This window comes from Chiloscyllium punctatum, chromosome 6 (genome assembly GCF_047496795.1).
Source record: "Chiloscyllium punctatum isolate Juve2018m chromosome 6, sChiPun1.3, whole genome shotgun sequence".
Taxonomy (NCBI): domain Eukaryota; kingdom Metazoa; phylum Chordata; class Chondrichthyes; order Orectolobiformes; family Hemiscylliidae; genus Chiloscyllium; species Chiloscyllium punctatum.
Window position 1 is genome coordinate 49,264,958 of NC_092744.1, and position 24,026 is coordinate 49,288,983.

A 24,026-nucleotide genomic window follows, 5' to 3' on the forward strand; every position below is an offset into this window, starting at 1 on the left:
ACAACTTTCATTTGTACTCAAAACAATTATTCAGGCATCAGTTAATATCATTTTGGTTCACATGCAATCATTCAGCATTTTACATTAATTAAGCTCAAGAACAATCCCACAGCTATAATTTGGAAATCCTAAGTAGTTATCAACTGGTATCATTGTCATCAATTTACATCAAATAGAATAATCGCAGAGCTCAAACAATTGCAGTGAGCATTATCATCTTCAGAGAAGAGAAGCTAAAAAAAAAATCATGCAGTCATCCTCATGAGCACTCTTTGGCACAGTAGCAGTGTCCCTATCACTGGGCCATCTGCTCCAAAAGGTGCGTCATAACATGTCCGATTTGTTTGTTGGTTAAAAATACCTATAGAAATGTTCATCACAAAACACAAAAGAATTTAACTACGTTTCACACATCAGTTGGCATCAGCATATTACGTCACTTTTTGTTAGTCTCAAACATGCTGTTATGTCCTGTATGAACAGGACACAATGCACAAATTACATAGCGGGGATGTAAATATGTACACCTCCAGTACCATTTTGCCAGCTCACATATATGGATGGTTACATATATATGTAACTTAAGAAACCTCATATTTCAATAGAATTAATATATTTACAGACCACCCCAACTCCCAACGTAAATGTATCCAGTTTAACTGACTGTTAGCCTAACCCTCAAGATTTATATCATTATAGGAACTTAAAGGAAGTACAGCAATATTGCAGGACTGTCACAAAGCTGGTCCTTTTTTTTCCTTAATGCTGTTCCTTTTCTCAAAGATACAGTGTCCTTGATTTTTTTTGCAGTGAGGTTGTAAACGGTGTGGGCTCTGATTAGACTGGTTTGACACAGAGATTAAAGGGTACTGAGGGGTCTTTTTGCTTGTATGTAAACAGCTGAGACTTCAAGCTAAAGTAGTCATGTTTTAGAAGTGACCTGCATAATGAAAGGAGAGTGGTCAGCTCTCTGGGCAGTTTGACCCAGAACTAGTTGGGAGTTCAACAGTGAGCTATATGGAAACTCTCTCTCTTTTTCTGCCCTCTAACGTCAAACAGTAAGCATCTGCCCCATTGTTTAGTGTTTTAAGGGGGTTTGCTTATTGGGACTGTTGTGCCTATTCAGAACAGCATAATTAAGTCTGGTTTGGATAGATGGAGTTCTGTAGGGGTTCTTTATTCTTTGAGTTTCATTGTGTAATTTTGAGAAAAAATTTGTGTGTGTTTTAAAACATGGTAGTCAACCTAGCTAATTTGCTCCAGGTAATTTTCACTGTACACTTACCAAAACAAATTGCAAGGTTATGGTCTGTGGCTGCCTTTTAAGAATGCTTTGTTTTCAGTGGTCTGGTGTAGTCCATAACAGATTGGGGGCTCGTCTGGGATTTTGAACAGCGAGTGGTAGGTGCTAGTGTCTTTATTTTGTGTGTTGATTTGGTTGAGTAGACAAAGTTTGGGATAGTAATGACTCTTTCAGTCACCAAAAATTTTCTGGAAGTGGATGTGGTGACTTTGGAAGTTTTGCAAAAGCTGAATAAGACCAAACTGCAGAAATTAGCCGAGAAGCTAATTGGAACTGCCTGCTTCTGTGGGGAAAGGAGAAATAATTACAGTAGTAGCTCAGCATTTAAACTTTCCGGATAAACCATCAGAACCTATAGAGACTGCAAGAATTCAATTGCAAATGAAGCAGCTTAAGTTAGAGGCGAGAGATAAGGAAAGACTAGCAGAAATGAAACAGTTTGAGTTAGGATCAAAAGCAGAAGAGAGGGAAAAAGAGAAAGTAGAACAGAAGGAAAAAGAGAGAGCAGAGAAAGAAAGAGAGTACTTGAACTTCAAAAACTGACACTTAGAAAGGAAAGTCAGCTTAAAAGGCTGGAGATAAAGGCTGAGAGTAGGCTGAGTAAGGAAGAGAGTGAGGAGGAGCAAACCCCTGGCAGTTAGAAGCTGGTGAAAAACTGTTTAAGCATGTTTAAGCATTGCCTAAATTTGATGAAAAGGATGTGGAAAAGGGGGACAAAGAAGTTAAAAATCTCTAGTATTTTCATTGTAAAAAAAGTAGGCCTCATGAAATTAGTGTTGGTGGGCTACGAGAAAACCAGATGTAGGAAAACAAGACAAACCTAGAAGTTTTGTTGGATTTGTAACAAAAAGCACAAGGGAAGTTAGACACCTGGAGCATCGGAAGCTGAGGGGTGACCTCAGAGGTTTACAAAATTATGAGGGGCATGGATAGGGTAAATAGACAAAGTCTTTTCCCTGGGGTGGGGGAGTCCAGAACTAGAGGACATAGGTTTAGGGTGAGAGGGGAAAGATATAAAAGAGACCTATGGGGCAGCTTTTTCACGCAGAGGGTGGCATGTGTATGGAATGAGCTGCCAGAGGAAGTGGTGGAGGCTTGTACAATTGCAACATTTAAGAGGCATCTGGAAGAGTTTGGAGGGACATGGGCTGGGTGCTGGCAGGTGGGACTAGATTGTGTTGGGATATCTGATTGGCATGGATGAGTTGCACCGAAGGGTCGGTTTCCATGCTATATATCTCTATGACTCTATAACTGCCTCAGAGTATACAAGATGATCAGAGGTTGACTAAGGAGGAAGTGACAGATCTGCTTAAAAATTTTACATGCAAGGGTAAAGTTTATTCACATTGGACAGGAGTAGCAGGTAAAGAGGTTACAATATAAAGGGACACGGGATTCTCTCAGTCTGTAATGCTGAAGGATGAGGCGATATGTAGTCCTGAGGGACTACTGCCAGAAAAGGTATCAGTAACAGGAATTCATGCTGAGACAGAAAGTGCTTAATTATGTGAAGTGAGGCGAGAGAGTCCAGAGAAAAGTAGAGAATTTGTGGTAGGAGTACTGGACAAACTCTCAGCTCCAGGAATACAATTTGTCCTTGCAAATGATATAGCTGATTCACCGGTAGGCATGTTGCCTACTCTAGTTGAAAAGCTAGTGGAGATGCAGGCAACTGAAGAAATGAAGAATGTTTATTTAGAAATTTCCTAGATTGCGTGATCACAAGCTCACAGAGACACAAGTTGAAGCAAGATAGATCTAAAGGCACAGAAAAGGAAGTTGACATGGCATTATCCATAAGTTCTTTTGATCAGATAAGTGGTACAGAGGAGGAGCAAATAGGTAATCATGCAAGTATCTTTAGCTCTAAACTGATCAGATTACAGCAAAAAGATGAGGACTTAAAACAGTTGTATCAAAAGGTATTTACAGAGAAGGGGAATGAATGCATCCCTGCATGTTCTTACTTAACAAATGATGCCTTAATGAGGAAATGGAGACCATCACACATTCAAGCAGATGAGAAATGGGCAGAGATTCATCATATCATTTTGCCAGGTATAGAAAGGAGGTGCTCGAGTGGCACATGAGCTACCACTTGGAGGTCATTTAGGGGGTGAGGAAAATATAGGCTAAAATACAAAGATATTTTTACTGGTCTGAACTACAAAGATATAGTTGAATTTTGTCAGACGAGTCATATATGTCAGCTAATCAAAAAAACGCTAGCAGTAATAAAACCTGCACCTTTAATACCTATGCCAGCATTTAAGGAACCTTTCACAAGAATCTTGATTGATTGTGTAGGTCCCCTACCTCAAACAAAAAGTGGGAATAAGTATTTATTAACAATAATGGATGTGTAGACTACATTTCCAGAGGCAATCCCATTACACAACATCACAGCTAAAAGGGTTGTAGAAGAAATACTTACATGTTTTACTAAATATGGACTGCTAATAGAGATCCAGTCAGATCAAGGATCAAACTTCTCATCCAACCTATTCAAGGTGATTATGGATAAGTTGGGAATAAAGCAATTCACACCTACTGCATACCATCCAGAATCGCAGGGAGCACTAGAGAGATGGCATCAAACACTAAACATCATGTTGCGAGTTTATGGTCAGGATTATCCAGATGATTGGGATAAGGGAATTCCATCTGTACTTTTTGTGATCAAATATTGCACAGAATGAATCGACTGAATTCAGTCCATTTGAACTCATTTTTGCACATGAAATAAAAGGACCATAAAAATTGATTAAGGAGAAATTTATAAGTCAGAATTCAGAGACTGTGTCAAATTTTAGAGAACAATTAAATAGAGCTGGAGAGTTGGCTGGACCGCATTTAAAAATATCACAGCATACAATGAAACAGGAAGCGGATTAAAAATCATGAATTTGCAATTTTGCAAATGGGGTTAAGTCACAGGTGAGCCTTTAAAAGCAAGGTTTAGTAGATATTATCAAATTGAGAAGAAATTGAGTGAAGTGAACTACTCGATAAGGACTCCACACAGGAAGAAATCTCACTGAGTGTATCATGTGAATGTGCTCAAAAGGTATTTTGATAGGGAAGGAAAGCAAGAGGAGAAGGTGTTAATGGTTACAGCACAGAAGGAAGGACCAAGTTCAGAGGATTCTGAATTGGACATTCCTCAAATCAAATTAGACAATGAGGAAGTTGTCAAAAATTGGGATCAATTATTGAGTTACCTTCCACAAGAAAAATCAAATGACCTGAAAGAGTTATTGCTATTACATGGGGAGATATGCGAAATAAACTGGAAAATACTAACCTAATTGGGCAGGAGATGCTGTTCCAATTAAGCAACATCCTTATAGGCATAAGGCTCTAAAGTTGGCACAGGTTCAGAAGGTGATAGAGTGCATGCTCCAAGATGGCATAAGTGAAGTGAGTTACAGTGACTAGAGCTCACCAATAGTCATGGTGCCAAAGCCACATGGTACCCAATGGTTAAGTGTGGACTATTGCAAAGTCAATGCCATTACAAAGACTGATGCACATCCAATTCCATGGTTGGTGGACTGTGTTGAAAAAGTGGAACAAGCAACTTACATTTTTAAGTTAGACTTGCTCGGAGGCTTCTGGCAAGTACCTGTCAGAGAGCGCAAAGGTGATTTCGGCTTTTGTAGCACCAAATGGACTATATCAGTTCAAAGTCATGCCATTTGGTATAAAAAGTGCTCCAGCCACTTTTCAGAGACTGACTAACAAGGTCATTGCCAGATTACCCAACTGTGTGGTATATATTGATGATTTTTAGTCACTCATACAGGGAAATTTATAGCATTTAACTGACTTGTTCAATTGTCTTCAGAAGGTAGGCTTGGTGGTAAACCTAGCTAAAAGTGAATTTGCCAAAGCCCAAGTCACCTTCCTGGGCTATGTTATTGGACATGGACAAATGGCCCCATGGGATACAAAAACAAAAGTAATTGGTGAATTTCTCACATGGTCGACAAAACAAAAGTGATACTATGGTTCCTGGGATTGAGTGGATTTTACCGAAAGTTTATGCCGAACTTTAGCAGTGTGGCTGCTCCACTCACCGAATTATTTAAAAAGGGCAAATGTTTCAGTGGACAACGGACTGTCAAAAGGCGTTTAACAGCCTAAACACTGTGTTACACAAAGCCTTTCAAGGTGGCTATCGATGCCAGTGACGTGGGTGTCAGTGCATGCTCCTGCGAGAGGAAGAAGAGGAAATACCCATCAGATATTTTTCCAGGAAGTTGAACATTCATCAACAGAAATATTGAATAGTGGAGAGTGAGAGACTTTAAGCTTGGTGTTGGCATTACAACATTTCAGTGTTTGGGCGGCACGGTGGCAAGCACTGCTGCCTCACAGCACCAGAGACCCGGGTTCAATTCCTGCCTCAGGCAACTGTCTGTGTGGAGTTTGCACATTCTCCCAGTGTCTGCGTGGGTTTCCTCCGGGTGCTTCAGTTCCTCCCACAGTCCAAAGATGTGCAGGTCAGGTGAATTGGCCAGGCTAAATTGCCTGTAGTTTTAGGTGAAGGGGTAAATGTAGGGGAATGGGTCTGGGTGTGTTGCTTTTCGGAGGGTCGGTGTGGACTTACTGGGCCGAAGGGCCTGTTTCTACACTGTAAGTAATCTGTGAGAGAGAGAGAGAGAGAGAGAGAGAGAGAGAGAGAGAGAGAGAGGAGTGAGAGAGTGAGCATTTGCAAGGCCTGCTTAAGAATGTTTTGAGTGGTCTGGCCTAGTCCACAACAGAATCTACAACTCAGATTGAGTTCACCCATTAATAGAGTTCTCCATAATCTCCTCAACCTAACCTGGGGTTGGAACTAGAAATGACTTTAGAGGCTTGAGCAGTGTCTTCAAGTTTACATGAAAGAAAATGCTTTGCAACCAGAGCTGCAGAGAATAAAGAAGAACAGATTCCACTGATTGAAGTGGAATGTTTGTGAAAGAAAAATCAGGATAATGGCACAGGTGTTGGAAATGTTTGACAATAGCTCACATGTTATATTAACATAAATTTAACAGGGATGCAAGAGTGGGGAAGAAGCAATAGAGAGAAAGAGAGAGATACACACACAAACATACAGAAGAGGTTATAAAGCAAGAATGGAAACTGATGAAGTGGAAGAGGCATCAGAGATACTGCAAGAGTAGGAGGAAGTTAAGGTAAGGGAGACAGCAGGAAAATCGAGATGGTATAAGAGCAGGAGGAAGTTAAGGTAAGGCAGATCAGCAGGTAATTGAGATGGTGCAAGAGCAAGAAGTAGTCAAGAAAATAAGGTGACAAAATAATTACATGTTATCATCCAGGATTCTTGAAGCAGCATAACAAAAATGAAGTGCAAGTATTGAGTGAGCCAGAGCTCAACTGCATCATCAACTGTTGCACAAACACAGAATGCCTGTCCAGGATCCATCACGAGTAATGGTAGGTATGAAGCTAAATAAGAACTAATTGGGATTTGGGATTGGATTTGTTTTGTTGCATGTAGATTGAAAAGATTGTTTAACTAAATAAAGCATTAATAAATTCTGACCTTACCAATTGATTTCATTTTTTTTTCGCAATTCTTAGGTTGCTAACTGTATTTGGTGTAACCCCTGCTGAACTGGTGTGGTGAATCTCAAAAACAAAACAGATCAAAATACAACTGGAGCAACTACTAATTAATCTCCTTGTGGAGCATGTTTAGTAGGAGTTCCCTTGGTGACAGGAAATGGTCTGCCCAGGGAGAACTCAACATCTGAGCCCCTTAAAAAGCAAACCCAGGGTTCTTGTGGCATAATGATAGTATCCCTGCCCCTGGACCGAGAGACCGGGGTTCAAGTCCTACCTGCTCTAGAGCTGTGTAATAACATCTCTGAACAGGTTGATTAGGAAAGAATTTAGAAAGCAGACCAAAATGGTCGTATTGTGGTGCAGTATTAAATGTCCCTACCCCTGGACCGAGAGATCTGGGTTCAAGTCCCACCTGCTTTAGACATGTGTAATAACATCTCTGAACAGGTTGATTAGGAAACAATAAAGCAGAACTATTGAAGGGGGTCATACCAATTGTCTGCCCCTCTTGCATGGTTATGTTTGTGTCCAGGTGTTCTTGGAGAGGGAGCATGCAACGTCCATCAATTTTTGTCTCACTGTTTAAAAGTTAGTTGGAGAATCAGACTTCCTGTCTTTTTTTATTGACATTGAGAATCTTCTTTTACTGCCCTCACCATATTGTCCCAATTGACTAGACCTTGCCCACAGTGTTCAGGGGCTGGGAAAATTCCACCCATCAAACCTGTGAGCAGAACTTAATGAAAGGTACCCTGTTCCCAATGATGGAACTGGAATAAGATACCACTTCAGCCCTTAAGTCAGGATTTGATTCGTTTGAAAACTTAAATAGCCAGTACCGAGCACATGAAAGTCATGCAAATGTATGGAAACAGTAAGTTTCCATTGGAAAATTATAGTTCACTAGGTCTTCTTCTGAAGTCATACTAGACTCAAAACTTTAACTCTGCTTCTCTCTTCACAGATGCTGCCAGATCTACCAAGTTTCTCCTGAACTTTCTGTCTTAAAGATTTCCAGCTTCCATATATTTTGAGTGGCTTGTTCTGCCATTTCAATGAGCACTTAAGGAGTCAACCACATTGCTGTGGATTTGGAGTTAAGAGCAAGGACAGCAGATTTCCTTCCAGTGGATCTCCAGAGCATTAGTTCAGTAACAAAGCTATTATGATATAATTCCCCTTTAATTCATTCTTGTCGTTGTAAACATCTAAAGTTCTCTACTGAGCAATATCTTTTAGTGAGAGCATGCTTCTATAAAATTTTTGAATAAAGACTGAACAAGATATTCACCATATTTATGCAATGATTGACAGATGAAAAATGATGGAAAAATCTGCAGGCTTGAAGGTTGGGCATTGGGGCTAATCAGGTAGCTCTTTCAAAAAGCTAGCACAGGTACAAGGAGGAAGTAAAAGAAAAACTGCAGATGCTGGAACAAGAGCAGGAAAACTCATCAGGTCTGGCCACATCTGTGGACAGAAAACAAGAGTGATTCGAGTGAGACGAGTGATTCCTCTTCAAGCGGAGAAGTACTTCCTTTTGTGATGTAAAATTCTATGTACAGAGTCACAAATATTGTCTCTCTGGTAATGCTCAGCTTTAACACAATACATAGAGGAAGATTTCAGAGGAAGGCATTATGATCAAGTTTCCTCTAATATCTGCCAAATGTTTAGTTCAAAGGAGATGAAAAGGTGGACTTTGCATTACTGTAAGGTTTTGGGGGCTGTCCAAAGCACAAGTGTAGAGATGATGATGGTCCTGAGCATACTACAGCCACAGGCAAAACAGCTAATAAGCAAGAGCGAACATTCCCTGCTTTGTCATTTATTTTGACTGAACTTGATCAGCCTCTGTTCAACTTGTGGATTGACAGAAAAGAAAAATTTGAGGTACACAACTTCTTAATGGTTGTATATGGTGAATAAAAACCAGAAGGATTCTCTCAACCTGTAGCCATGGTTGCATAACAGCGTGAGTTTCTAATGCAAGACCATAATGGCGGTGGAATTTTGATTTGGCACCAGTAATACAATGTATTTGTAAACTTAATTTCATGCCTGGTTTTAAATAACTGAGTTTTCCATCACTTCTTCACTATTGCAGTGAGGTTGTGGTTCTTCAAAGATTAAGAAACATTTGAAGACCCTACCCTTGCTCCACTACAATGCAGAAGAATGTAAAAGACACTCTTGTATCAAGGCATCTGAAACAATTATGTCAGTATTCAAATTAGTTCAGTACATAAGACCATAAGGCATAGCAGTGAAAGTAAGGTCATTCGACCCATTGAGTCCACTCCGTCCAGACCATAAATACATAAAGTGATCAGCTGCGACCCCAACACTGAACCCTGAGGGACACTACTTGTCACCAGCTGCCATTCCGGAAAAGAACCTTTTATCCCAACTCTCTGCCTTCTGTCAGACAGCCAATCCTCAATCCATGCCTCAAAACATGATTTACATGTTTTCCACCTGTCACCCAATCCACTCTAACTTTCCAGCACCCTAATCTCACAGTTACCTCATGTACTTAGTGGTTGACAGCAGCTGTCAAGGTAGTCTGTGGTTCAGGGCCTTTAAATTCCAGAATGCACCATGTGACTGCTGTGAGAGAGGGTATGTGCTTTTCCTCTCAGACAGTTCGGCACTCCAAGAGACCTGTCAGAATGGAGTAGACTCCACAGTTTTTGATGGAGTCCTGATTGGATCTCCTGTCAGAAATGTAGAGCTCTCTGCTGTTGTCAAAAAAATTAAGGGAGAGAGTTGTAATCTGTGTGACATTGCCATTCCTCAGAAAATCTGGACCATTATGTTTTTAAGTTTTATCCAATGGCATTGGATCCCACAACTTGTGACTCCATAGTGAGTGTGCTGTAACAATGGTGAATTTGTTATATATACTGAGTCACCATTGATTTTATCATTTGTGTTTTGCCATATGTTTTTTTTTGTGAACAAATGGAAAGTCATTTGAGATTCGTGGGCGGCACGGTGGCACAGTGGTTAACACTGCTGCCTCACAGCGCCAGAGACCCGGGTTCATTTCCCGCCTCAGGCGACTGACTGTGTGGACTTTGCATGTTCTCCCCGTATCTGCGTGGGTTTCCTCCGGGTGCTCCAGTTTCCTCCCACAGTCCAAAGATGTGCAAGTCAGGTGAATTGGCCATGCTAAATTGCCCGTAGTGTTAGGTAAGGGGTAAATGTAGGGGTATGGGTGGGTTGTGCTTCGGCAGGGCAGTGTGGACTTTTTGGGCCGAAGGACCTGTTTCCACACTAAGTAATCTAATCTAATTTTCGGTTCTCTTTTGCAGATTCTTGGAGTGATAATGCAATATTTTGGTTCTGTAATTTACTGAAAATACACCATTAAATAAATCTTGTCTCACACTATAAGTAATTAAAGAAATAGTTCAGCTCAAGGAAGTGGAAAATTCTCTTCTCTGAAATTAATTACAGACGTAATCAATGTCACCTTTTCTCTTACAGCTAATGTGTAATTAAAAGAATGCTGAATTTTGTCTGAATAAGCATACAATGGTGACACTTCAGCTGAATTGCATTAAAATATCACAAATAAAGCCTCAATCTCTCTTCCTCCTCCCACTAAAAGCTGCCTCCCACCGCTACCAAAATTAGAATTAATGCTCTCTAGCATTTTAAATGTAAATTGTTAGAAGCGGGACCAATATGTTATGCCTCTTGGTAATTTTATTGATTCAAATCACAGTAAAAGGATTGAATTCCAAATATAGTTTTCAGGTATCAGATTGGAATTAACTGTAAACAACACTACCAATAAGCAGAAATGAGATGACAGCTGGGAATATATATTCTTAAATTATGTATGTATAAATGGTATGCTTGGAAAAACATAGAATACATCCTAGAGCTGGGTTCATCAATATTCTGTGATGTATACTTGTACTTTGCAAACTCAACAGACATAAATGGTTTTCCAACACAGCTGACTCCCTCTGAAGTCTTGTCACCAAATTTAATTGACCTTTTCACAATAACCTCCTATGTTTGCTGCTTGCTGACTCAGCAATTGGTTCTTTTTTTAAATGCTTCAAACGAGGTGGTATTAACTGCATGAGATAGCAAGCTGTTACCTGAAAATAACTTAATTGATTTATTTTTCAGCTGCTTTTCTTTCTTCCCTCCTTCACCTTGAGTCCTTGCTTGTAGTTTCAAAGTGCTGGTTAGCCTTTAATACTTTGTCTAAGTGGTTATTATTAGTGTATAAGGCTTATGGTAAATGATAGCAGTCTAGATGAGTACAGGAGATGTAAAAGGAAGATGTGCATTTATATAGTACCATCCACAGCTACAACAGTTGAGGAATTGCTGTCGTAATGCAGAAAGCACTGCAGATAATTTGTGTATAATCTCACTTCAACAAGGAACAATGTAATGATGACCAGATAATTTGTAAATTTTTGTAACGCTGATTGAAAGACAACAATGTTGGTCAAGATACCAGAAATATTTCTGCTGCTTTTTCACAAAACATCGTGCTGAGAAGGTAGATAGGTCCTCAGTTTAACTGAAAGATGACACCTTAAAAAGTACAGCACCCCTTGGATACTTGAATACCTGCCATGATTGTTGTGTTGACACCCTGGAATGGGAGTCACAGCCAGGATTTTAATCCAATTTTCAACTAGCATGCACATACTTCGAACAGGGTATGTTCTCTTCTCTTACTTAGAGAAGTGGAACTACGTTTAGTGCCTCATTACACCAAAATAAATTTTTATCGATACATACAGCTTAATCCTAAATTTAAGCCTGTTGAGTTGGCAGGAAAACACTTCCTTTTTGTTCTTCTGAACTCCTTATTTACACTTGCAACATGCTTCTTTCCTTTTACTTCGTAAGTGCACATGTAATGCCACTGATAATGAATTGATGTCTCAATTAGTTGCTGCACTTTATTAATATCCTACCTAGGTTTGTTTCAACGGGTGTTGATTCTACAGAGGAGATGTAAATAATCAATGGTTGCTGGCTAAACACCAGGCTTTGTTGATTTAGTCACCCAGTCATTGGTAGTTACTACAAATAAAAAATCTGGAAAATCTCTCTCTTACAGATGTTCTGCAAAATGTTGCATATTGTGATTATACATCTGATTAGCATTTATGAAAAATATGATTTGAGTATCATGTAGCTTCCATCTATATTCATCAATCAAAATAAGGTTGGCTATTGTCGATGCTACGATAATGTTGATGCTTAAATGCAAGTGTTATTACATGATGTGGGGATTGGGATCTACGTTTGGGTGCGACTGTCCCGGGAGCGCCGCATGATGTGTTGCCTGCCTGATGCAAGAGTGCAGGACATCTCCGACCAGCTTGAAAGGATATTGGAGCGGAAGGGAGAAGATCCAGTTGTTGTGGTCCATGTTGGAACTAACAACATAGGCTAGGCTAGGAAAGAGGAGCTGTTTGGGGAGTATCAAGCACTAGGAGGGAAATAGAAGAACAGGTCCTCGAGGGTCATAATCTCTGGATTACTGCCCGAGCCATGTGCTAATTGGCATCAGGATAAGAAAATTAGGGAAGTAAACATGTGGCTAAGAGATTGGTGTGGAAAAGAGGGATTCCATTTCATGGGACATTGGCATCAGCTTTGGAACCGGGAGGATCTGTACTGATGGGGTGGTCTCCACCTGAACCAATCTGGAACCACTGTTCTGGCAAAAAGGATAAATAGGGTGGTCACTAGGACTTGAAACGTATGAGTCAGCGGGAAGGGAAAGGGAAACAGGGAGTAAGGAGTCAAGTAGAAAGATAAGCAGCAGGTTAGCAGGTGTGCAGGGTTTAAGTTCAAGGCAGATGAGGAATGAAGCAAAAAGGAAGGATGACTTAGGACATATTACTGGAGATGTTGGAATTCATGAGGATAAGAAAATTAGGATTAAGGCACTTTACCTGAATGCTCGTAGTATTCATAACAAAGTAGATGAATTAATGGCACAAATCATCGTGAATGATTATGATAGGGTAGGCATCACAGAGATATGATTGCAGGGGGTTCAGTATTGGATTTACAACTTATTGAAAAGACAGGGAGGTGGGCAAAGGGGGAAGGGTTGCCTTGTTAGTTAAGAATGAAATTAAAATCTGTGGGACTGAATGACATAGGGTCAGATGATGTGGAGTCTGTGTGGGTGGAGTTGAGGAACCACAAAGACAAAAAAGCCATTTTGTACAGACCTCCCAGGACCAGGGGGCACAAGATGTAACAGGAGATAGATAGGGCATGTCAGAAAGGCAAGGTCATGGTGATCATGGAGGACTTCAATATGCAAACAGACTGGGTGAATTATGTTGCCTTGGATCCAAAGGAAGGGAATTCATGCAATGCTTACAGGATGGCTTTTTGGAACAGCTTGTGATGGAGCCCACAAGGGAGCAGGCTATTCTGGACTTAGTGCTTTGCAATGAGCCAGACTTTGCAAAAGATCTTAAAGTAAGGGAATACTTCGGAGGCAGCGATCATAATATGGTAGAGTTCAGTTTGCAGTTTGAAAGAGAGAAGGCACAATCAGATGTAATGGTGTTACAGTTAAACAAAGATAATTACAGGGGCATGAGAGAGGAACTGACGAAAATTGACTGGAAGCAGAGCCTAATGGGGAAGACAGTAGACCAACAATGGCAGGAGTTTCTGTGTGTAATTGAGGACACAGTACAGAGGTTCATCTGAAAGAAAAGAAAGATTATCTTGGGGGGATTAGACAGCCATGGCTGACAAAGGAAGTCAGGAAAAGTATCAAAGAAAAAGAGAGAGCCTATAAAGCCTGGGAGATCAGAAGATTGGGAAGACTACAAAAACACAAAGAGGATAACAAAGAGGAAAGTAAGGAATATGAAGGTAAGCTTGCCAGCAATATTAGAAATTATAGTAAAGGTTTATTTCAATACATAAGAAACAAGCGAGAGGCAAAAGAAGATATTGGGCTGTTCCAAATTGTTGCTGGAAGATAATGAAATAGCTGATTGTAACTTACAAGATAATTCATGGGTTAGAAAGGGTGGATGCTAAGTAGGGGTAAGTGGCATTGAAATGCCCTTCAGCCATGATTGAATGGCAGAGTGGACTCGTTGGGAAGAATGGCCTTACTTCCCCTCCTATTTCTTAATATCTTATGGTCATACATCATTGATGTATGTATGGGTAATTTAAACTGGGTGGAAGAAATGGGATAAGGGCAGGGAATAGAGATTGTGTTGGACCACAGGAGGGAGGCAGATCAAGTCTGAGTGGGAAAGGCAAATCCAAGGGGAGGTGGAGGTCGATCGGGTCCAGAGTGGGCAAAGGGGACTGAGGCAATGGGGGGATTGAGTCTGAAGCAGGGGAAAGTGGGGGGTGGGGATGCATGTCACATTCTGAAGATGAGGTTCCAGGAAAGTGAAGGGGGACATTGCCCAGAATGGGTGATGGAGTTTTCAGGTCTTGGGAAGTGAAGGGAGATCAGGTCCAGGGGTTGAGAGGAGTCGAATTCAGAATGAATACAAGAGCAGTGGGTGTGGAGCGTGTGGATGCTGGTGGTGAAGGAGGACTGGATCTGCAGCACAGGCCCAAAGCAGTTGAAGTGGAAGTGGATTCACAATAAGAGAAAAGGGAATCATTCAGACATAAAAGGGATTCAGATCTGAATCAGGAAAAAAAGGGAGTTGAATCTGGAGTGACAGAAGGGTGGGTTGTCCCCTTGGAGTGAAGGCAGGTCAGATCTGGAACAGATGAAATGTACCAATACTGCCTTAGTTTCTGGGCGAGAGCAGTTAGTGCATAACCACAACAAGCAAAATAGACATACCATGTATTGTAGACAGAAGTGTCAGGGGAAGCCAGAGAAATCATCATTTATTCTTTACATTTCAATTGGATACCTGTAGGGAATCTAATTAATCATTCCACACTAATATTGCTAAGAAACAGATGATAGCAAGTGCAATGAATGTCATGTTTTAATTTTTCCATTAACTGTAATATGTTTAGATGAATATTTTCCCCCCCCAATGTCACTCCAAGCATATTTATTCCTCAACCAACACGACAAGAAGTCTGTTCTTGATCACGTTGCAGTTTGGGAGTTTGCTTCTACACATTTTTTTAAAACACTGACTACATTTGGTTGTAAATTGCTTTGAGATATCACGTGATTATGAAAATCACAATAAGCTCAATTTTCTTAAACATGTTTACATTTTAAAATTAGGGACTGCTGCTTTAAGACAGATTGTTTCTCTTAACACATTGTGCTACAGAAGGGGCAGAGGGATGGGAATTTGCCTGGATATTTTTAAGGCAAAGGTAGATTGACTTTCATTAGGAAAATAACTCAAAGGAGTAGATGGGAATGTTGAATTGGAAACAGATCAGATCAGCCCTGATTTTACTAATAGGATTATGTTGCAAATTCATATTTCTGTACATATATTTATGTTGCTCTCCATCTGCCACCTCCTTGCCTACTCCTTTTATCTATTGGCTTTCCTTTGCAGAGTCCAAGCCCTCGACACAAGAATTCTCATATTTAGCTTTGTATGATCAATAAAACTGGATTGATTTCAATCAAACCCTTCATCTAAGTTATTAATTTAGATTGTGAGGAGTTGGGTCATTCAAGTGGCATCCCATTAGAAATATTCAACCATTGTGAAAATGATTTGTCTATTCTTATTCTGTTTTCTGTTATTTGTCCTAAGTAGTGGGAATGAACAGGGACTACTAGGAAACCAGCTATAGAGTCATAGAATTATACAGCACAGAAATAGATCCTTTGGTCCAACTCGTCCACACGGACCAGATAGCCTAATCTGACATAGTATCATTTGCCTCTCCCAACCTTTCCTATTTATATACCCAGATGCCTTTTAAATGCTGTAATTGTATCCGTTTCCACCACTTCTTCTGGCAGTTCCTTCCATGGACCACCTTCTGTACAAAAATGTTATCCCTTAGGTCCTTTTTGAATCTTTTCCCTCTCACTGTAAATCTGTGCACTCTCATTTTGGACACTTCAACCTCAGAAAAAGCCCTTGCTATTCACCTTATCAATGTCCACCATGATTTTGTGAACTTCTATAAAGTTACCCCTCAGTCTCCAATGCTCCAGGGTAAAACACCCCAGCCTATTCAGCCTCTCCAAACCCTCCAGTCCCAGCAACATTTCCGTAAATTGTTTCTGCAACCTCTCAAGTTTAACAATATCTGTTTGATAGAAGAGTGATCAGAATTGTACAGAGTATTCTAAAAGGAGCCTCACCCATATCCTGTACAGCCACAACATGACATCCCAATTTCTATATGCAATGTTATGACCAATGAAAGCAACCACACCAAGTGCCTTCGTCACTACCCTGTCCGACTGTGACTCCATTTTCAAGGAACTCTGCATCTGCACCCCTAGGTCTCTTTGTGCAGCAACACTCCCCAGGGCCTTACCATTAAGGGTATAAGTCCTGCCCTGGTTTGCCTTACCAAAATGCAACACCTCACATTTATCTAAATTATAGTTGCCAAAAATATTTTCAGGCACACACTGGTCAAGTTACAAATACGAACAAACATGGGTCAATTGAAAATTCTACACTCCAGTATCCACAAACATTTACCATTAATGGGAGAATAAAATATTGTGCGTAGTTGAATTCCAAAATAAAGTAAAAATTATTCATAGAGTCATTCAGCAGGGAAACAGGCCCTTTGGTCCAACTTGTCTCGGGTGACCAAGTTTCCCAAATTAAAATATTTCCATTTGCCTACGTTTGGCCCATATCTCTCTAAATTTTGCCTGTTATTGTACCTGTTCAAAAGTATTTTAAATATTTTAAAGGTATCTACATCTACCACTTTATAATGATCCGTTGGCTTTAAGAGATATATTTTGTCCTTTTTGTTTAATGAAGAGAAGTTGAGACAGAGGTCCCGACTGTTCTGTTCCAAGCCAATAAAGTAAACAGTTTGTGAAACCCTGGTTTTTTTCAAGTTGGAAAAATAGAGGCAGCATGAAGGGGTGGGGTCAAGCTCCCACAGAACCAGAATTTTATTTTAGCTTTCAGGAGCTGTTGATACAGTATTTGGACGTTGCTTTAAATCTCTCCATATTATGAGAAAATGTTCAGTTCTCTCTCTCTCTCACACACACACACAAAGGTTTATCTTTTCATTCTTTCCTCCTAGGCAGGAGAATTGCATGTCAGACAATCCATTTTACCGAACTTTTCGTTGGCAAGGGTGTATTTATGAAATGTTACTATACTGGAACAGTTGCTGTTTACTTGTTAAATAAACTGTTGGAAAACCTGGCAGAATAATTCTCTCTTTAATTTGTATTTTAACTATAGCGTAGAATATAATGTGCTTCGCTTCAAGCCTGGTTCAACCAAATGAATTGCTTCAGGAGCACAACACGTTTAAAAATAAGAAAACTTTGGGGTTTAGGCTACCTTTTCAATATATTTTGAGGGGGTTAGTCTGGTCCATAATAATTTCTTCAGGCAGTTCATTTTGTTCAAATTATCATGAAACATGATAAACCTGAAACACAAACTTTGTTTTTCTCTCCACAGATGCTGCCAGACCTGCTGAGAATTCCCAGCTTTCCCTGTTTTCATGTCAAACAGTGATTGGGTCAGTTCTATACAAATAAAAGCCTGCTGTACTTTGTCCCAACGAAGTTTCTTGAGGCCCAATCTCCGGAAATATCTAACTGCATCAGTGTAGTAATTTCTATTTTCCAACTCCAGCATCATTAGGCCTACCTGAATAACCAAACAGTTTTATTCTAAACGTGGGCATAGTAACACTGGATTCAGTCTGACCAAACACAATTCAAATTGAAATGAGCAGCCAGGCTGACATTTTCATCCTATCAGGCTAAAGTGAGGACTGCAGATGCTGGAGAGGAGAGTTGAGAGTGTGGTGCTGATAAAGCATAGCAGGTAAGGCATCAAAAGCTCCTGATTAAGGCTTTTGCCTGAAACATCGATTCTCCTGCTCCTCGGATGCTCCCTGACCTACTATGCTTTTCTAGCACCACACTCTCGACTCTTTTCATCCTATCAGCCTGGCTAAATTTAAGTCAGTGTTCCAGAACAGCATAGCACATTTCCAACCCACAGTGTCAGCCACCTTCAATAGGTATTTTTTTTAAAATGACTTTTTCATGGCAACACAGCAAATTAATAAATCCAATATTATTGCAAAATATTTAAGGTACATTTAACCATGTTAGTTTGAATATCTTAGGCGACAAGTCCTAATAATATGTTTTTATTTTTATTGCTGCTGCAGAGAATTCAACAGGAATAGACTTGTTCAAAGAGCAAGTAATATGTAAATAACTTGTGAGCAGAAGACAGGAATTTAATTTCTTCAGAGTTCACCAATAATAGGTTTGGCTAGTGCAATACATCATTGTTCAAAGGGAAGTTTTTTTTTAAACTGCAGTGTCTTTGCTTATAGCCTTTGATTTCTAAATATATGTCTTTGAGGTTATAACACTACATTCCTCATCTCCTCTAACAAATTTGTTTTTAAAACTGGAAAGCATTTAAGTATGAATCCTTTGAGAAGGAAATCACATAAATACTTTTATGTGATTTTCTGAATGCTGTCACATTTTATCAGTAGACAAAATAATCTTTTTCAATAATTATACAATATACGTGTCAAAATTATTTTTGTGGAAGTAAAAATTATAGATGAAGAAAATGCCAAAATTCAAAGTACAAAAGATCAGTGTTTAAAAATAAGGCATATTAGGAAGGCTTAGTTTCTTTTAAATAAAGACCTGGCAAACTCTTCGTAATAAGCACATTCATCACTGTGAAAATGTGACCAGCAGGTACACATATTATTCCAGAAAAACAGATTTTCCAAAACCTTCCAATATTAAACGTATAGTTCTGTTATTTCATTTATGCAAATGAAACTATGTTTAAACTTCAGATTTTAAATTTCCATACTTAAAAGGTGTTTTGAAATAGATAAAAGCAACATTTAAATGAAATTGGTCAGTTTAAAACAAAATTTACCTCTAGTACAAAATGTTCAGCTTGCAGAGACTTTCTTTTTGAGACACTTTAACGTCAGCCATGATTGGTATATTCAAAGTGATTTGGTGTCAATTACAGATTGGTGGAAAGTGGAAACTCCTGCTCCTCCACTGCTGATTTTCTGAAATCCCCTCCCCCACTGACACAGTATTTTAACACGTCAGGCCTAATAATGTAAGCTTCCTTCACCTTTTCATCATGTGTATTTATGTATGTACATTTGGCAGTAATCCATATTGATACCATGTATAGTCTCTCTTTAAATCTGATAGAGTGTAAGATATGCATATCAAATATGGCAACATGCAATGTAATATATAATACAATGAAATCCATATGCACTAACCTGAAATAAAGTAGTACTTACTACATCACAGTTTTGCAAAGCTTACAATATTACTCATTGGGCATTCTGTTGAAATCCATTTCAAACCAGAACTAGACTCTTTTCCAAGTCAAAAGTAAACCAGTGTTTTAGAATTGACTTATATAAATCACTGGAATCAGACCTAACCACATATATACAAAAGCGCATGCGGGAGACTGAACTAGAGGATCAATAATTATACAATATGCGCATTCAGGGCCATTCGCTTAGTATAATCAGATGTAGCTAATTAATAACTCTGAAAATAGGGTGTCAAACATTGCAGAACAATTTGTGCTACAAATTTTGGACCTGGTTTTTAAAATTCTTTAATAGGATCAGTGTGTTACTAACAAGGTAGCATTTGTTGCTGAGCCAGAACTGCTCCTCTGAAAGTGAAAGTGAGCTTTCTATTTGAAATGCTGCAGCCCATGTGGTGCAGATAAACCTACAATGGTGTTAGGGAGGGGCTGCCAGGATTATGATCTAGCCACAGTAAAGGGATGGTATTTTCAACTCCGGATGCTGTGATGCTTGTAGAGGACTGTTCAGGTGACAGCATTCCAATGCTGCCCTTAATTGTCCTTCTCAGTGATAGAGGCCACAACTTTAGAAGATGCTGCAGTGCCTTTGCGTATATGGTTCGCAGTGTGCCGACATGCATAAGTATTGAAGGCGCCTCTATCCTGAAAGATGGTGAGATTCTTAAGAGCTGTTTAAAATACATTTAGCCAACAGCATTACCATTGCTAAATGCCCCAAGATCAACATTAGATTAGATTAGATTAGCTTACTTACAGTGTGGAAACAGGCCCTTCGGCCCAACAAGTCCACACCGCCCCGCCGAAGCGCAACCCACCCCTACCCCTACATTTACCCCCTACCTAATGGGCAATTTAGATTGGCCAATTCACCTGACCTGCACATCTTTGGACTGTGGGAGGAAACCAGAGCACCCGGAGGAAACCCACGCAGACACGGGGAGAACGTGCAAACTCCACACAGACAGTCGCCTGAGGTGGGAATTGAACCCAGGTCTCTGGCGCTGTGAGGCAGCAGTGCTAACCACTGTGCCACCGTGCCGCCCCTGTTACCTTTGACCAAAAACTTACCTGAACCAAAATGTAAAGACCAGTGGTTAAAAGAGCATGTTAGAGACTGAGAATTCTACAACAAATTGTTTTGGATTCTAACTGAAGTAATTAGTAGACAAGTAAGATCCCATACTGAAATAGGGCTTGGTAGGTTATATTTAGTTTTTTTGTTTACTTAATGAGGTTCTCTTAAACTAAAACACAAACATGTAATGTTGCACATTCATTTTCTGTAACAGTAAAACAAGTTTAAAATCAACAGAAAAGATGTAATAAAATAAATCAAGCTATTTACACTTAACATTTTTTTAATAGAATCTCTAAAGTGTGGAAACAGCCTTTTGGCCCAACAAGTCCACACTGACCGTCCCAAGAGTAATCCACCCTGACCCATTTCCCTACCCTATATTTACCACTGACCGATGCACCTAACCGACATATCCCTGAACACTGTGGGCAATTTAGCATTGCCAATTCACCTAACCTGCACATCTTTAGACTGTGGGAGGAAATCGGAGCACCCGGAGGAAACTCACACAGACACGGGGAGAATGTGCAAACTCCACACAAACAGTCGCCCGAGGCTGGAATCAAACCCGGGTCCCCGGCAATCGTCAGAATATGATCCTATCTATCCCACCACCATCACCTTTCAGCACTCAAATACCAAAGGGCATTCACTTCTCTGTCACATCAAGACCTTTCACTTTGCCAATTCTTCCAACTTCTAGTCTTAAGAGTTTGTTGGCCTATTCCTTATTTAGTCACATAACTGAGCTTAGACTTTATTAACTGTCAGTGACCCCCTTCAGGGTTCTAACCAAGCATTTCTAGTCTGGAACTTTCAACTGAAATTATTTACATGTGGTAACCCATTTCCTAACAGTTCTAAGCTATCTCCTTTCTTCTGAAGAAACTTGTACCTCTACAAACTGAAAAAAAACAAAAGCTTTTCATGCTTTTGAATTTTCCCTTAAGCAAAGAAAAAAACTCTTGATTCTTTTAAACAGAAAGCAAGTTAATACTCAATATTTTTATTCTGTTTGGATAATGCAACTCTCTCAATGCAAACAAATCTGTTTTGTGACCCCAGGGGCTCCCTTTCTCGTATTGGTTTCAAAAGAATTCTGGCTCCAGAAATACTGACAATGTAATCATTAAATTCCCTCAAACATACAGACAAAATACCACATGTCACAAAGAAAAAAATCTAAACTCTAAAATAAATTATATAAAAATACATAGAAATCACATACCTTACATTCCACAAGTAATTCACTGCTTTACTCCTCACTATTGGTCTACATCTATAAAGATAAAAGTCAGAACTGAAAGGGAATACTTAAATACGAACAATAAAAAAACTTACAAAAAAAAATCAACAGGGTAAGCAGCATCTGCATAAAGAAACAGAGTTAAATGTTTCAGGTTGTGATTTTCCATCAGTTTTACTGAAAGAATCACGTAGCATCTTTGACACTGAACTGTGAAAGTGCTTGGCATCCAATAAAGTATAGTCACTACTTAAGGTGATTCAATTTGTTCCACTACATGTCACGCAATATGCACACAGCATAAGACCCACAAGAGTAATGTGCAGCACAACCAGATAAGCCACTTTGATAATGTTGTTTGACAATCATTAGCCAAGATATAACAATTCCTTCCATGGAATATTTTCTACCACCTACTGGAGCTTGGATTTCAGATCTCAACTAAAAGACTGCATCGCCAACCATGCAGCAATCCCTCAGTATGAAATTGAAGTGTCAATAGAGCTCATGTGTTCAAAGGTCTGGTGTGGAATTTGATGTTCTGACTCAAGAGGAGTACACCATTCAATTCAAGGTTGGCACTCAAAAAGTGAAGTCAACATTGCTACATCATTTATTGTGCTGATTATGATTTTGATTCTATTGTCCTAATAATAGTTATGCTTTTTTTTTAAACTTTAGTTATTTAGCCTCATGATAGGTTATATTATTAAAAGATGATGCATTTAGATTAGATTAGATTACATACAGTGTGGAAACAGGCCCTTCAGCCCAACAAGTCCACACCGCCCCGCCAAAGCGCAACCCACCCATACCCCTACATCTACCCCTTACCTAACACTACGGGCAATTTAGCATGGCCAATTCACCTGACCTGCACATCTTTGGACTGTGGGAGGAAACCGGAGCACCCGGAGGAAACCCACACAGACACGGGGAGAACGTGCAAACTCCACACAGAGAGTCGCCCGAGGCGGGAATTGAACCCGGGTCTCTGGCGCTGTGAGGCAGCAGTGCTAACCACTGTGCCACCGATCTACAATGTGAATTGCTCTTTAATGTCTAGAGCAAAATATTAAATGATACTGCACTCTGCTGTAATCGGGACCTTTGATGCAGAGAACTGACTTGATTAACAATCAACTAGGGTAAACCTGAAGCAATTTAACAATATTAGACATAAGTGATGCGATAAAATCCATCTTTCTTTTGTGCTATGTAAGCCAACAAGCTGCAAAGATTGTAACATTTAGGGAACATTGTGTTCTAATATTAGTTGCATTTGATTCTGACTAGCAATTGGGACAGCACAAATTGCAAGGTTTTCAATACATCACTCAAAACTCTTCAAGGGTCACTGAAGAGCAATTCCAAACGTTAGTCAGTATAGTAGTACGACAGTTAGAGAGAGGGAGTGAGGAATCAAACAAAGGATTAAGCTTCAAACAACAAAAGTACTGCTGTTATCAATGCTACAGAGAAGGTGTCAGAAGGCCATAAAGCTCTAGTTGTAAGAAGTTGTTCCAGGAACTGTTTAATAGTTCCAACAGTTTGGATACAGAAAAAGTCCTGGGAGCAAGTCGGTTCAGCTAACTACTTGGGCAAAGGCTCAGGAAAAGATCTGGGACCACCTGGGGGCTCAGATGAAGCCAATAAGCCATTAATAGCTCGGTGCAACAGAGTGGGATTTTTAAAAAAAGCCACAAGCAATATTTGGTGCAGTTGAGCAAAGATGACAGGTCAGAAAAAAATTAGGGCCAGCACAAACATTGTGAAGTTGGCTGTGAAAAAGTAATGTTGTGTCTTTGAGTAGAGTTTCCAGAAACCAGTAGACTATAGTTCCAGGAAATGAGAGCAACCACTATAATGTGAGCAGTCATTGAGGCAATACATGACACGGTGCTGTTCAGCGGAATTTCAAAGCCAGATCTTTGAAAATGGGATTCCTTGTGAAGTTTTAATTAGAATTAGTGAACCAGTGTTACTAACAGTTGGGGGATTGCTGAGAAATCAGATCTGTCTTGACTGAATTTCCTATTTAGTGTGCTCAGTGGTATTTTCAACCACAGACTTCTGTCACCTTTACACAATTCATTTTAACACTGATATTAAAATAAGAATTGAATATATAGATTTTTTTATTCATTTGCAGGACATAGATGTCACTGGCTGGCCAGCATGTATTGCTCATCACTAACTGCCCTTGAGAAGGTGCTGGTGAGCTTCTTTTTTATTAAATAATATATTAAGAAAAAATAGATTTTTAAATATTACAACAAATACAAAACAATGCAATTCAAAACAGTACAAAAATAGTACAAAACT

The 24,026-nt window shown here is 39.6% G+C and overlaps 1 protein-coding gene across 8 annotated transcripts in view; it reads right to left on the reverse strand.

Annotated features, from left to right (window-relative positions):
* LOC140478939 (inactive N-acetylated-alpha-linked acidic dipeptidase-like protein 2) overlaps nucleotides 1-24,026 on the reverse strand; it is a 950,375-nt gene that overhangs the window by 688,193 nt on the left and 238,156 nt on the right. For 4 of the 8 annotated variants that reach the window (XM_072572592.1, XM_072572595.1, XM_072572593.1 and 1 more), the window contains one exon: nucleotides 21,684-21,734. The exons of 2 other annotated variants lie outside the window; for them this stretch is intronic. The gene's annotated coding sequence lies outside the window, so the exon portion shown is untranslated. Of the gene's footprint in view, nucleotides 1-18,945; nucleotides 19,004-21,683; nucleotides 21,735-24,026 lie in introns of those variants that run through there. 2 more of the 8 variants (XM_072572600.1, XM_072572599.1) reach the window with 2 other exon arrangements.